The sequence below is a fragment of the Electrophorus electricus genome, unplaced genomic scaffold (genome assembly GCF_041902795.1).
Source record: "Electrophorus electricus isolate QZ-2024a unplaced genomic scaffold, ASM4190279v1 Scaffold42, whole genome shotgun sequence".
Lineage (NCBI taxonomy): Eukaryota > Metazoa > Chordata > Actinopteri > Gymnotiformes > Gymnotidae > Electrophorus > Electrophorus electricus.
The window spans coordinates 827283-843506 of record NW_027658714.1 but is presented as its reverse complement, the minus strand read 5'-3'; the positions used below and the strand labels follow the sequence as shown (position 1 = coordinate 843506).

The 16224-nt window shown below is 42.0% G+C and overlaps 1 non-coding gene across 1 annotated transcript; it reads left to right on the top strand.

Moving 5' to 3' along the window:
* The first annotated feature begins 15882 nt into the window (after positions 1 to 15882).
* On the top strand, positions 15883 to 15956 carry trnai-aau (transfer RNA isoleucine (anticodon AAU)). Its single transcript has one exon. It is a non-coding gene; the product is annotated as a tRNA-Ile (tRNA).
* Positions 15957 to 16224: the final 268 nt, after the last annotated feature.

Genomic DNA, 16224 nt, shown 5'->3' with positions numbered 1-16224 from the left:
ACTGGCTGCCTGGTTCACTGATCACTGCCTGTCCTTGGCAGGATGGATATTGTGTGTCTCTGAAAATGTATTAATATTATTAGTATGTGCCTAACGCTCCTCTCTATTCCAAAGCTGACCCGATTTCCATAATTCTCGTATTGCATAAGACATTTATTTCCATTATATGTTTTAGCATTCAGGTGGTCATTTTTCTTTTCAACAGTTATTGGCGGGATCCAATAGATCCAAAGTCAAACGAGTACGCACATCATGTGTTGAACCCATCCATAGTATTTTTCTGCTTATCTAATATGCCAATATTTTCTCGTAACCATCCCACCAAGTACTAAAAACACCCAAACCTAAATGCTTAGTAACTAAAGTAAAGCTTGTGTCACTGTCTTAATTTATATTCTGCATTAGTTCATCAAATGGTTATTTATTGAGAGTGAGTCTGTATTTTGTATTTGAAAAAAAAAAAAACTGTCAGCATTAAGCAGGTTTGTTGTCAGGTTTGAAGGCTGTGGTTGTGCTATTTTTCTGGCCTTTCTGGTCAACTAATTTCTGTACCCAGTCATTTCATCAAGGGAGGTGTGTTGCTATTGAAATGTCTAACTTCCTTCATCTAGGGAATTCATGACATACATTAGAATTACATTTATTATAGCTGCAGGTGGCAATTAAGGGGTCCAATCATTTTATCACATCTGCACAACTTGGTTGCTGATGACATCCCATATAAAGTTCACCAGCCTTTGTGGTTGGTTTTGAGGTTTTGTTTCCAGGAATGTTGTATTTTGAAACCAATCTCTCAATTTTCTCTGCTGAATTGCTTTATATAAATATTATTTTTCTGATTCGACATGACTAAGAAATATAGTTTCCCCAGAAGGTCAGTTCACCCCAAATGTACTTGCATTCACAGTATGTTCATATACACCATTGAAGTTTGGTGATAATCTAACACTCTATGGCTAAGTTTTAGCCTATTAATAAAAATCCTGCTCTTGGGGATTGATAGTTAAATACACATATTTTTGATCATTATTTACAAGAAGATCTGCATTTTTTATATTTAAAAGGTATCTCCAGATCAAAAGGTCACTGACTTGTTTGAAAGGTGCATTTGCCCAACTAATTTAGGTATCAAAAATCAGGCTAAAAAAAGGTTTACGAAACGTATTGAACTTTTTTTATGAAATAGTCACAAAGTATTGCACTGTATAAACTGCATTTCTCATGCACAATTGGTACACAATGGGATTGACTCATTTTTTTTTTTTTTAATACCTTTTCATATGTCAGAGGGGCTCTGTTGGCAAAAATGTCCTATAATTCCCATGCTAGCTCAAAGTCCATAAATCAATACTCATGTCAAGTTTCATAAGAATTACTCAAAGAAGTCTTAATTTTTTTTCAGCTGTTTTGAATGAATCAGTACACCTTGGAAGGATTGATAGGTATGTAAGTGCCATATACCATACAAATATCAACATGTTTTAGTCTCATCAACATTATGATACCAAATTTGGGAAGATTGGAGAAAGGTCCTACGACTAGTGTGTTACAGTTCATCAGCAACATAAAAAGTAGTAGGATATTTAAATTTAAAGTTATTTCTACAAGAATCAACGTTATAGAAGTCCACTGAAGCCAGTTCTATGATTAGCCCATTACCTGAAAAACATTAGCCAATGTTTGAGTCATCCTTAGGAATCCTTCAGCTTGCTTACAGAAGCAGTATGCAAAATTTCATCTTAATCAGAAGAGCAGTCATTGAGAAAGTTATTTGCATATTATAATGCCCCATATTGACAAAACTGCTACATTTGGTAAGCTACCTCAAAGTCAATACTGGTATAAGTCTTTTAAATTTCATGAAATCTGAACATGTCGTTCAGGAGTGACAGCTAGTTAAAGTTAAAGTTAAAGCCTGACCTTTGTACTACTAATTTGTACTACTAATATTAGACTGGAAGAGGACAGCTGTATTTTTTATGTCAGGTTTTTGTTTAAATAATTATTGAGATTCAGACTCTTGCAAATATTTTGACACCAATTTCACTCAGATTGTGTGAAAATCCTAGGACTGGTTTGAAATTAGCAAAAAAATAAAAAAACAAACAAACAAAAAAGTGAAATCTAATGGGCAGAGCCTATCTGAATTCAGGAGAAGCCAAGGAAGAATAAAATAAAAAATAAATAATATTATTTCTATATTCACCTCTGTCTTTTCTTTTGAACATCTGCAAATGTTAAATATAATTTTGTCTGCAGTTCATAAAGGAAAAAGCAAAAATACATTAGAGTCAGAACTTTTGTTTCTTTGTCACACAGTTTTATTATTTTTTTGAATTCTTGTATTGTCTTTTAGCACACATTGGCAAATGTGTCCATCCTCCTGTCGATTGTCCTTGGACTTGTCCTCGGCCTCACACAGCCAGGTGAAAAAGGCTGTCACGGAATTGAGGGCCACACCTTTGCCTCTTGTTGTGCTTGGACAGCAGCTGCTGGTGCACCTTCCTCTGCTCCTCCTGCTCCTCAAGTTTGGCCTCCTTATGAATCTGCTCGATGGTCTTGGGCCCGTGGTCAGCTCGCCGCGACACCCAGTTATTCTAGAAAAGCAAAATCAGCAGATGCATACTTTTGCATCACCATGCGCTGGAATGGCAAACACAAACACACAAACACAGGCAGAGTCTCTAACCAGTCGCAGGTCGATGACGTCCTGGAGCAGGAACCGAATGCGTGAGGAACCCCTCCTCTCCTTCACTGTCTTTTCTATATATTTAAAGTAATGATCCATTTTTGGCTGAGAGAGAGAGAGAGAGAGAGAGAGTGTAAGAGAAACGTCGACAAATTTCAGATATTCTTCACCTTTCGATTCGATCAGGTGTGCTCTCAGCTGAACTCATGTCACAAGACGTTTATGACTCTTATGTAAACCCTGCTGCCTTGCACGTTGGTCAGTGCTGTAAAGCAGTTCACTGCCACTGTGGGTGTAGCTGTGCTGTCATCAGCTGCACTTGGCTTTGGGGAATCCAGGGTGCAGCAGCAGGAGGTGGCAAACGTGGAGGAGGCTGTGAGAGCAAAACCTTCTAACAGCTGACCAGTCCTGAATAAAAGCCTTTCATTTTGTCAGCTGCAGTAGGAGCAGAGCTAACAACCACACTAACAACTTCACTAAACAACATGAACTTGGACACTTTTAAAATCATTGCCAAGGCCTAATAATACACTGATATCAGCACAGCATGCTAGTCGCACTATAGATGATGATCCTAATTAGTTGGCTACCCTGTAGTCAGAGTGCAGGCTTTTATAAACTTTTATAAACAACATTTCAACATGCTTGTTTTTTGGTTAAAAACGTGCATGGAGAAAAAAAAATACAATAAAAAAGACCAGGAAACTTGAACACAAATAACTGTCACACTAGTTGGTGACTGAACTGTCAACATCACAACTGCCATTCCTACTAGAGACAAAATTGACAGTCAATATACAATATCCAAAACTTCTTCGTCCAGTTTCGATGTGTAAAGTACTTGTTGTGAAAAACGCAACACAGACCAAATCTGGACAAAATCCGCACAGCCGCTGCACTGCACACTAGCACTCATCTACACATGCGCCGTAAACCTTTACATGACATATTAAAGATAAACCGATGCAAGTGCTGAGCATCTGCTGAGAATATTAAATCAACCCAGACCAGGCCCGCGGCCTGCTTACCCTGGCCTTCTCCAAGTCCAGGTCTTTGCCGATGGCTGTGAGGAGGTGGCACAGACGCTCCAGGCTCTCCTCGCTGTGGTTCATGAACAGCTTGACCACACAGTCGTGCATGATGGCCTCTGACAGCATGTGCAGCTTGAACAGCTCCCCGATGAACTTGATGTTACCGATGGACCTCCTGTGGGCCTTGTCCTTCGCCTCCTCCAGATCCTCCTCCAGCCTCTCCCGCTCGCTGGCCTTGCGAGGAGTAACCAGAACAAAGACAAAAGCAAGAAACAGCGCGTTTGGACCCGATAACGACCAGGCCGCCTCCCAGCACTGCTGCCGATTTCAGTCCCCTTTCTCCTGATCTGTGGGTTGGTTAGTCGGGTAAACTAGACAGGAGTGCTGCTTACTGAAGTGGCCGCTTCCAGCTGGTGCCGCAGCTTCTCCAAAACATCATCGTTGACCTTGTCCTTCTCAAACTCCTTCTGACAGCGGTTCAGCAGCAGCTTTTGGAAACCCACAGTGCTGGTGGGCTTGTCTGCCATGGGCACTTTTAACTACACAGGAAAGACATGTAGGAGAAACACTTGGGTATAAGACAGTGTTGAGAGTTCTGTTACTAAATAGAAGCTGATTAAAGCTCCATGTCAGTTTAGAGTGGTTCAAACAGAGTTCACTTCTGTGTGGCATTTGCCTTTGTATGGAACTTCAGCAGCAATGTATGGGAACATGTTACTCACCATAGCCAGGCAGCTGCACATATTGCCATAGACCATAGAGAAGCTGGGCTCATCGATGGCTTTTTCAAAAACCAGATCAACCACGCCTTTGAGGCGCTCCTCTGTGTCGATGGTGAGGTCCATCACCTGCTTCATCAGCTGGTTAAACATTTGCGGTGTCAGTTTGTTCAGGATACTGCGCACCTTCTGGAAAAGCTCCTGGAGAGGAAAACAGACTACCGACTAAGCTTTCCATTACAAAGATCCCAATCTTTTGTTAAATTCAGCAGTTCTTCCACATAATGACTAACTCCTCACTTTCACCAAATATTTACTCTGCCATTTGGAACTTCGTCATGAACAAAAATCACTCAACTTTGCTATATAGACCGATAAAGGCATCATACATCAATCACACTTTCCGAGAAGTGTAGCACTGGCAGCAAACAGTTTATCAAATCTTATCAACTAAAACCCCTCATGTGCTCCAAATTCAAATTAAAAGAAAACCCATTAGAACCAGCTACAAGAATTTTAGATTTAATCAATATATAACTCCTACAAACAAAAAAAATATATACATAATAACCAAATCTGATCCAATAATAACCCTACCGACCAGACAATGCAATGAAGATCTGTCAATCTCTCCAAATGCTGAATTGCACACAAATTTGCAAGAATATTTTTAACACAACCACTGGGTGTTAACCTATAATATATACAAGATCATCCACAGAATACACTACAATATCTACAATACTCTCTCACCAAAATCAACACCACAATCAACACAAGGAACAACAAGCACACAATATCTGGTCCTCAGTATCATCACACCCCCTGTTTACACTAGAAACCAATGTCCCCCTGCATAGCTACATTCGTGCACACTCCCCGCACACCCACCCAATTAAACAACGACTCTATAATTTAAATATCCAATTCTTGAAGAGCATATCGCAAAAAAAATTAAGTAGCTTTCAAGACCACCATAACAGGCTGTGACTCTGAAATCTGAAAACAGGGCACAGCGGAGTGAGGTGCTGACCTGAGTTTTCTGGGTCTCGGGGTTCTGGGTGTTCTCCCTTTTCCTGCCAGGTTTCCAGGCATTCTCGGCCTTCTTCAGCTGCACCTCGTCATTCACGGACACGTTGGTAATGATCTTGCGGGGAGGCAGCCGTCTCGGGCCTACACTGAGCAGCTGAAGCAACGAATGGGTGCTCTTTATTATGGGCGGTAACAATGTCACAAAGACCTCGGTCACATAAGATGACCAGGCGCTCATTCATTTGTGACAGAAGAGAAGGGATGAGCGGAGAGACCCACCGGTGCACCCCTGCCTCCAGGAATTGCCCTGCTGAAGTCTGCAGAGGCTGGGTTGAAGCCTGGGTCTCTGGCGATAATGCGAGGGCCCACCTGCTGCAGGGGCAGCTTGTTTTGTTTGATCTAGAAAACAACAGAGTCAAGTCGAAGTCCATCAGCCCCTCTCCATGGAATGGTTTTAAAGGTCCCCTAAGGCCAATGTTTTAGCAGGCTTACCTTGTCCAGTACCACATCAGAGATGGGAGGAAGCCCCTCTGGCTTCTGCATGCAGGCAGGCATGAACTGGAAGGCCAACAGGAAGTCTCTATCATACTGCCTCTTCCCATCCTTCAGCTCTGGCTCTGCATGCAGAGAGGGGTACAGTGAGCACCTGGAGAGAGGAATCACCTCTCTGTCAGGACACTGGGCCTGCCCCACAGGAGTGTCCTCTTTTGGCTTCTTCCAGGTGTTGGATAAACTAATAGCTGTAAATCATAACAAATCAGTCTGGTGTCTTTTTAGTGTCCTAACATAGCATGTCATGCATGTGGTTATTTACCTTGACTCAAGCTTTGCCTAAGATTGGACTGTAAAATGGGCTCCACTTTATCCTCCAGCAAGACCTCTGGCTCCTCGCCAGTCTCTTTCAGCTCTGCCCCAGTGGAGGCTCCACAGGCCTGGACTGCCTCTATAACAGCCTGGCCTGGGAGAGTGAGGCCTGAAGGAGCAGCAGTGCTGGAAGGCAATGAGGGCGTCAGCGTGCCTGAGGCAACCGCCTCTCCGGCTGCTGGACTTGCAGCCTTCGCCGGACAGTGGGCCTCCAGGGCCAGGCCGACATTGACATTCCCCTGCTCTGCTACCTGGCTGTTCAGCTGCTGGGATTTGAGGTAGAAAATGCGAGGATAATGAGGGTGTGGACATAAAAACTAGCAAAAGACGGAAAAGATGGAGAGAGAGAGATAGAGAGAGAGAGAGAAAGAGAGAGAGAGAGAGAGAGATACTGCACACACATGCAGAAGAAGGGGAATGGCAATGAGGGTGGGGGGGTGAGCATAGCACAGCACAGCACAGCACAGCACAGCACAGCACAGCATAATTAGAGAAGTGAGTAGAGAAAGAGGCAAAGAAAAAGCACAAGAGGGCAAAAGATCCAGCCGCAAAGGCACAAAATGTGTGTGTGTGTGGAGGTGGGGGGGGGGGGGTGAAGACACAAAGACAGCAAGAGACAGCAGACAAGCATGGGGTGCTTAAATAAATGGGCAGGAGAAATAGAGAAAGAGAGGAAAGAGGAACACTGTTAACATTTAGGGAAAGAGGACACAAAGTAAGTGCAACAGCGCAGTAGTGAGTGTTCCCTTTACAGAGAGGCCTTTCCTCAGAGGAGCTGAGGTGCTCAGGGTTTGGCTGAATCCTTCTTACAGGGCCTTTACGTGGGCTGTCTGTGTAGAGGGAACACGAGGGAAGATCAGGAGGATTCGAGTGGCTGTGAGGGAGAACTAAGATGGAGGCAGACGAAAGAATAGGCACGGCAAGTCGGAACATCAAAACACATCTGAGAAACCTTCTTAAATCAGAACAGCCACAATCACACAAGCTACTGCAACCAGTCAAATATGACGGAGGAGGGTCAACGGTGTGACCGAATCACTGAAGAAGGAAGAGAGAATGGCCGGAAATCAAACTACACCATCAGATTTTGTTGCTGATTGTATGATGCTTTTAATAGGACAAGAGAATGAAAGCCAGCCAAACAACCAAACAATCAGCTCAGAGCTTATTATGAGGGAGGACTAGATGAGAGAGTACTTTAACCTGTGGAGTGGATCACGCGAAGCAGCGGCCTGCAGCCGATCAGGGGCTCGGGCTGCGGGACTGAATGGCTTACCTGTGGAGCAGTAGGGGTAGTGCAGGGACGTCCCACTGGTGGGCTTGTGTTCTGGCTAATGCCTACTCCTGACATGATCTCCTCTGTGATATCCTTGCCATCCTGGTTAGGGTCTCGGATACGGATCTTAGCGAACAGCAAGTTATTTGCATCTATTAAGTCAATCCACAATTAAATTAATTTCACCTCTGAGGCAGGGGGAATACTCACTGTTTTCTTTACCCTCTTAGTGGGTGGAGGCTGCTGAGCTGTATGCAATATTATGGATGGAGATTTGGTGTATATGGTCTGGCCAGGATAGTATGAAGGCCCTGCCACTAGTGGTGACCAAAAAAAAGCACTGGTTTCAGTTAGAGAGCAAACGAAAAAGCAGTTTCAGCCAGCGGGAATACCCAGAAGAAAGGTCTCTTTATCGGTGAGAGCACGCGTGTGGGTTTCCCAGGTGGGGGTAGAGAAAGGGAAGTCCAAACTCACCATATGCTAGTGGGCAGTCTGCAGGAAAGAGCCCAGGGTAGAATGTACTGGGTCCTGTGGGCTGGACGGAGTACTGCTGGGGATGTCCCACGTAAGGAAGGCCACTGTGGTGATACTGAGAATGAAACAGAACAGCAGAGGTAAAGGGCCTAGCACCAGACATGGCCATTCATATAGGACACTCCTAAGAGATATTCAAAGCAGTAAACAAACAAAAAATACAAAAACATTTAGTTTTTACACTGAAAAAAAACTAAACTAGAACTTCTCATTTCTGCTTCCAAGATAAAACATATTTTTATCTACACATTTTAGGAGCAGTTTATTTATTGCTGGCCAACCTGTTTATAGACAGATTTTCAACCCATTTGCTACACTGTGTACATATTTGCACAGGCGCTTTTCTCTGCTCTGGGTACCTGAGGCACGTAGTACTGGAGTACGTAGTACTGGGTGGTCTGGGATGAGGTGAAGGGCATGGGTGTCAGGAACATCATGATGGGCTGGCTGGACACGGGTCGAAAGGAAGCGCTGTTAATTGGAACGGCAGGCTGGGCTGTCTGCATCTGAGGGATCTGGAAAAGCTGGGAGAGGAGAGGAGTGGAGAGTGAGGGTCACAGAGCAGCGTGGCGTATGCCGCAGCAGCCGACTCAGACGCTCGGAGTGAAGACTTTAGTCAAGAGTTGAGTCGTGGACTCTACAGCAGTTGTACTGGGAATGTTGAGGAGATATATACATAAAAAAAAAAAAAAGTTTAAAATTTTCAAGGGATTTTGAATGTCCTATTATGCTAGGCATGCAAGATACAAAAAGAAAACCTTTCAAGAGTCTGTTTCACATGCATGGCACTAATACAAGGGTGAATGAACTAGCATGAAAAATTAAACAATTACAATGATGGATGCAGCTAATTAGCCATGATTGCAGGAGAGGGGATATATATGTAAAAAACAACTAATCTTGAATGTAAATTTGTACCGATAACCTGAGTCTATCAAAGCCAATGCTGACAAAATATGACATGAGCTAGAATTGAGAATGTGACAAACCCCCATCCCAGTTGGCTTTGATGCTCAGAATGGGAACATAGTGAGGGAATTCCTTCTACATGAGAAACAGTAAAATGAGCCTAAGAGGTGATTCTCACATACTGTCTCCCACCGAGCTGTTGCCATCTTAACATTTTCTGGACATAAAATCCTCCCTCCAGCAGTTATGCAGGCAGGCAGAAATGAACCTTTGTATGGGCTCCTGGGTAATGGAGCAGCCATACCATGTCCAAAACAGATTATTAAAAAGCACTGGAGTCCAAAGGAAATAAAGAGAAACAGACTAAAAAAGACTAAACATAAAAGACTAAACATAGGTGCTGGCATCCTCCGAACTGGGGAGCAGAGTGGAGCGCAGGTGCACCACTGAGCTACTGGAATGTCTTTCAATGCATTTTTTGAAGACTGCAAAATTACCTGAATGGATCTCAATCCTCCCTTGAATATTGAAGCAGGAACGAGAGAGAAGCTAGTGGAATAACGCACTAATGGGTGTGGAGGGTCAGAGAGACTGTAACACGCTCACATACACTGGCACACACAATTTAAACAAATCTTTAAACAAATTTAAACCAAACCAAGTTTTGTTTTTTTTTAAATGATGGAATTGAACACTGTTGTTACAGTGGAATTGTGAGGTCAGAGGCAGAGCAAATGTGTTCCACTAACCTTCCTGGCCCTTTAAGTGCACTACTGCAGATAGACTGAAAACAAATTTCACCTAAATAAAATCACACTGTAACACTGAAAACATAAACACAGACAAGCACTGAATGAGTGGTAAAGGGCATTAAAGCCTAAGTATTACATGGAGATCACCGCTCACATTTTCAATTCTTTCCTTTGACAAAACAACTCACATCAACAGCCAAGGCACTGCACTGCCTTTCTAAAAGGAGATGGCAGATGGCACTATCAATTAGCTTCACTCAAAAATGGGAGAAAACAAGGAATGCGGCATGTTATGCGCTCGTGCACATAGTTCGGTCACACGTCTCTGCTATGGTCTTCCAACGTACACTGCCCTTGATATGAGGCAATATGGCCACCTACTGTAAGCTCAACCTTGGGTCACGATATCATGCAGAGCCTTCATAATACCCTATGCTTCTGTGCATGTGCTAGTCAGATTCAAGCTCAAATATCGTCTCTCTCAGCTAGCACAGCCCGGCCTCATCTGTCTACAAAACTTCCAAGCGGTCTCCGGTACACTAGACAAATTTTGCTGTTTTGTATTCACAGAGAACATTTATCCAAGTATGTGTACAGGTCAAAAAGTTGGGATGCGGCTGGGAGACAGGAATCCATCTGCCTCTGAGATTGATGTGTGAGTTGGGGAAGGGAGTGCAGTGGCTAGAACACTAAACTTGGCGAGGTTTTACCACAGGCACACAGAGGAGCATGCAGCATACAGTGGGAGGTGCTGCGCTGCGGCGGCGGACATTAGCTGCTGGTGGGCAGGATGAGAGAGCAAACTGGGGGTGGAGGAGGGTGGGGGGAGCCAGGCAGAGACTGTGGGGGCAGGATGCGTGCAGACGCATGTCACATGCTGCAGGAATCTGGACCATGTTGCTGACAAGTTCATTGAATGTTTTGAAGCCAACTACAGCACATGCATGTCTGTGTTGTATCTGGGCTTGGTGGATTAGGGTCAAGGAAGACTTATTTTTAGCTGAAGATGTCTATCAATAGCAACACACTTAACTGCAGATAACCATATTTACTGCTAAACTTTGGCTGACATCTCAAGTGAGGCGCACTTCATACAGAATGAATACAAGAGTTAATTTACTGTCTTGTGCAGTTCAATATAACAAGCTCATGGTTCATTGCAGGTGGAGCCACCGTCCTTGTTGATTGAAAACTTTAAGAAGCAGAAGCAACAGTCCTATTCCAAGCTAGAGAAAAAAGGCACAGGACTCTCACACAGCAGACTCTGAAATGGAGGATCTCTCACATTAAGGTATGGCTATGCAGCCATGAATTTTTATCTCCAGACATTCTTGTGTGGTTCCTAGATTTTTCCCACATTCCAGTCCTTTTCTCAAGTACACTTTAAACAGAAAATAAAGTAATTAATTGAAGGGAATAGCCGGTGCCATCTTTATTCTGAGCTCAATGTTGCATACAGACGAGGTATTGACCACAGAATGTCTAACAGTCTCAGGTGGGTTCAATATTTATACATTTTCATCAAGTTACAAAACCATTTTTTTTTTAAATTGTACCTTTAGGTGGTATCCTGGCCTCAATCCTGGACTTGCCACAGAGGCCATATTTGGTCATTCTCACTTCCTGCTTACTTCTGAAGCCTAATTTGGTCTTTTACAATTCCTGCCATCATATTATTACATTAATAATTTCATTTTATTACCTCACTTGAGTACACCTCTAGCTGGATATTGAACCACTTGGTTGTAATCCTAAATGAATCATGAATGATACAATCAAAGGATCACTGCTTGAAGCCAAGCAAAAAAGTTAGATTTTTCACATTCACAGACATGAAGAACCAGCAGGACGAATCAAGACTCATGTGAACTGTGTGGGAAAGAGTCACATCCAGACCCACATATGGCCAGCGCAACCAGAAAAGCACAGGTGAGGAAGGCAAGGCTTCTGAGAGCTACCAGCCAAGCAGGTGTGGACAGAAAAGAGGTGCTCTGTAGCAAAGAGAAAGGAAGCTGATTGCTTGGTATGTAAAAGGACAGAAACCTGGAAGCTGGTGTGGATAGTATGAAACCCACCAAAAATGAAAACAACAGCTTCATTTGGAAAGAAAACAAAACAAAAAAAAACAAAAAAAAAACCCCACAAAATGCAGCAAGAGAGAACAGGTCTTTGCTTATCTTAGATAAATCAATGTTTGAAATAATCAATGCTTTAAAAAGCATGGTAGCCAGGAACAAAAAAGTAACTAAAAGTATTCAAGTATCCATTTTTTTATATCAATTTTTATCTCTGACAAGGAAGATGTGGAGGGGAACCTGGGAGCCTGTTGGACAGGGTAATGAACTGGATTGCAGGCTCAAACACTGTATGCACTTATATGCACTTGAAGGACAGTGTTCACTACCAGTTCCGTGTACGCCTTTTTTTCTATCGTCACTTTGTATCAACTGGGAAGGAGCAACTGTCATTCACACCCAACAGGAATGCAGCTAGATGTGATCTTGAGAATTCTTGGCTAGAGAATCGCCAAAAACTATCTTAAGCACTTTAGCACCATTCTAAGACAACCATTGACAATAATTACTCACCTTAATGAATTCTTTGTCTGCATCTTGGCTGCATCTGAGCTGGTGGTTGAAAAGCAGGGCCCGCAGCTGTCGGTTCTGGTGCTGGATGTCATACTGCTTAGCTGTCTGACAGGCCCGCACAACTCGTAGGTCTGTTCAAGGTGGCACTTGTACACCTCAATTTCCATCGTAATTGTCCTGTACAACCATTAAAAATTTGACAGAAGTTAAAAAACAGCAGAACGGTTTGTTACAACTGGAAAAAAATAAATAAGAAAATATTGTTTGTTGTTGTACATGAAAGTCAGAGAGCCATGAGGATAAGCCCTCTTGTCCAAAGTTCTGATCAGCAGTTATGACCTCCTAACACTGCAATCAAAATGCACGGGCAAAAGATGCATTACTGAAAAAACACTCTGCACATCTGGATTTCATGTCACCACAGTCAAAGTTGAAGGCTTTGTTCGGTGAAAAGAAAACAAATGTATCAAAGTTGATGTTATACTCAGTAAGAACTCAGTACAGTAAGAAACTGCAAAATACTCAGAAAACTCTGTGCATGAGTCAGTGGCTCAATAGTCCAACTAAAATCAGCCAGGACCACAGTTTAGTTGGGTTAAACATGAGTCAACTAAATCCTTAGTCAGAGAATGATATTCTGTCTTTGCTGCTTACATGATCAGCTTCTTTCAAATAGCCATGTAAACTTAGTTATTTAGGAATAATATCAAACTACATGTGGGCCATCAGATCCTGTTTGCCCTTGAAGACCCACTCACAATCTTTGCCCAAGTCCAGCACTGGACATGCATTACCTTGCACAGTTTCACAGCTCTGGCACTGCAATCAACAATGCATACGTCTTAACTAAGAAGGCAACAGTTCAAATGGAAAACCTACTTCCTCTCTGGGAGTGAAGGAAGCCAGCTGCTTGATCTTCAGTGTCTGGTTGAGTCTTGGATGCATCAAGCACAGGGACACCAGCTGATACCCCATGGTTGAGGTGCTCCATATATTGTGCAAGGATCGGTTCGTTATAATCACCATTCTGCATTTTTTAACAGCAGCAACAGCATAAAATGGTTCAGGTAAGGGTGCATCATTGGAAGACTTTCACTAAAATATGTCCTCACCATGTCTCAAATACAGCAATACCTCATAGAAGCCATTGTACTGCACACAGAATGGACAGTCTCAGCAGTTTCTGTTCTCATATGGAACCTCAGTGTTTTGATTACAGAACCAGCAATTCACAATGACATGAACTGGTTTCTTCCCATTGAATAGGGAGTTTATATATATAAATGAATTTGATCAAACTATAGCAATGATTGTGAGCAAGGAGCTTTCATTTTACAGCCTAAAAATGAAAGTGGCAAATAAATGTATGTTACAAATAAACCAAACTTGAAACGTTATATGAATAGCTTCATGTTGAATATACACAGTTAATCAGTCATTACAAACTACATTCTATTAATACAGAATGTTTATGAAAGTTAATTTAATCTAATTAACAATAAATGAACAGTCGAATATTGTAGTTCAAACAGTCCGATAGCTGTAGTAATGGCTTAACTCATTTTGCTTATTTAGAGAGAACGATACATTTGAAAACCCACAGGTTTGTGAATTTGGGTCTCTAAATCATACAAAAGTAGGTTTTCTATTGCTGAACAGTTAGCTAGCTAACAAACTACCAGCACCTAAACGATCAAAGTTGAAAGCTGAACAATGAAATGGTTCCACAAGGAATGGTTTATAGCCCCGAGTTTGACACTCGCTGACCTCAACTGTTAGCTAGCTAACTAGCGTATCGCTGTGATAAAGCGATACAATCTTTAGCAATGAGGACATGAATAAAGTATCCTTTACAATTTTCACAATATTGTGAAATTTAATTTGCTGGCATTGGAGGTTATTAAATATTCACAATATCAATAATAATTCCTTGGCTCACAGAATCAGACATTACATTTTTGCTGTTATGGCAGCTGTTATAAAGATCATATTTATACAGAACCCTGTTCAGTTAGTGCTAGTATTGAGGAACCATTGCATAACTAATAGCAGTACAGAGACAGAAACATCATGTGTTCAGATGAATAACTGGATGTGTGTGAGACAGTCTGTGAGAGGTTTGCATTTGTGTGTTGCATGACTATGAGTGGGAAAACCATATAAAGGTAAAAACATTACCTCTGCAACAAGGATCTCTTCTATTTGAAGGAAAGGTTTAAGTTAGACACAGTCTCAACAGAGTAAGTTAAATCTGTCTGTGTTAAGACCAGTTGACATATCAGTGGTTTATCACTGATTATGTCTGCCACTGAGATACCACAAATTAAGCTTTCCAGATTCCAAGACATACAGTTGTGCAGTGTGAGCCATACATCAATTTGAAAACTTCAAAAGTCACGTAATGTGTGCATGGCATAAGCGTATTAGCAGGTCCCGAAAACATTTGCTATCAGAAAGGATTTCATCATAGAAAAAAACTACAAATTCTAGACTTGAGAATGTGAGCATCAATCCCACTAACACTCACATACTAAAAGAGCACTCTACCACTTGACCTAGTTCTCCTAGAGTGGGACTTGTTTGCAGATCGGACAAAAGCTGAAGACACAGTGGAATGGCAATTCTCTAGGAGATCATACCAAACCCTGCATCCACCCTAAATATTTCATCTAGCTGTGAAGTCAAAAAAGCTTATTCCTGAAATGACAGGAATAGTTCTTGCAGATTCTGATATGCTATGCAAACACTATAAAATGTGAGCTATGTTAGATCTGGCAGCCATTGGCTCTAACTGTCTCTTTTTATTGAGTTAAGCAATGCTTACAGAATAACTTTCTATGGCTTCAAATACTTCCAAGAATTAAACCTTGCAGAGCTCTGTAGCTAGACACATTGTCTCTGTAGGTTTGACATGTTCATTTGACAAACTAGCTAAAATAGCATCTTTTGGTTTGAATAAATTGCCCCTTAGACCCAGACAAAAAATTGCTCAAAATCTTTCTGCTTATTCATGCAGCAATGACACAGATTTCCAAAGAAAGAGGACGTATGGTTAAAGCTAGAAAAAAATGCCTACTCTGTGCTCAGGCAGAAAATCTGATATTTTAAATATGTCCCTAAAAGGTTTATATTCCTTGGCTCACAGAATCAGACATTACATTTTTGTTGTTATGGCAGATTTCATGGTGTAATAGACAGCACTATGTAACTCACAGCAATAAAGCTCAGTGGACTTTGCAATTGATGATTTCGTCACTGTGTACAACTGCACTGAATTGCTCTTTAACAAAAGCTTCTCCACATTTGCTTTTGAAGTTTAATTCAAAAGTTGGCTGCAGAATAACCATTTGTCAGAGGGAACAATAAGTGTCAACTTTCACCTATGCTCGGTCGAAAAAGTGGCCGTAATCTTGTGGACACCAAGTCTACAATTTCATGGAAAGGTTCCCTTCAGTGCTGTACCAAAAACTGCAAAATGAACGGAGAAAGGCCGATTAGCTCAGTTGGTCAGAGCGTGGTGCTAATAACGCCAAGGTCATGGGTTTGATCCCCATATGGGCCATGTGGGTTTTGTTTGATGAATGACCCCTTGTCAACAAACCACCTGTTTGAACTTGTGTTGCTTATAACATTGCTTGTAAATCACAATCTGCTAAGACATGTTCCAAGTACATGAGAGTGTGTTCTTGATTACAAAACTTTACCCATGGATTTGTGCTTGTTTACAAATCTTGGACAATGCAGAGAAAAGTATGAAATCAGAGGGACTCTGGCATTAGTGTAAGGCTCTCGATCGCTGTGTGAATAGGTCAAAGAAGCCATTCCAGAGG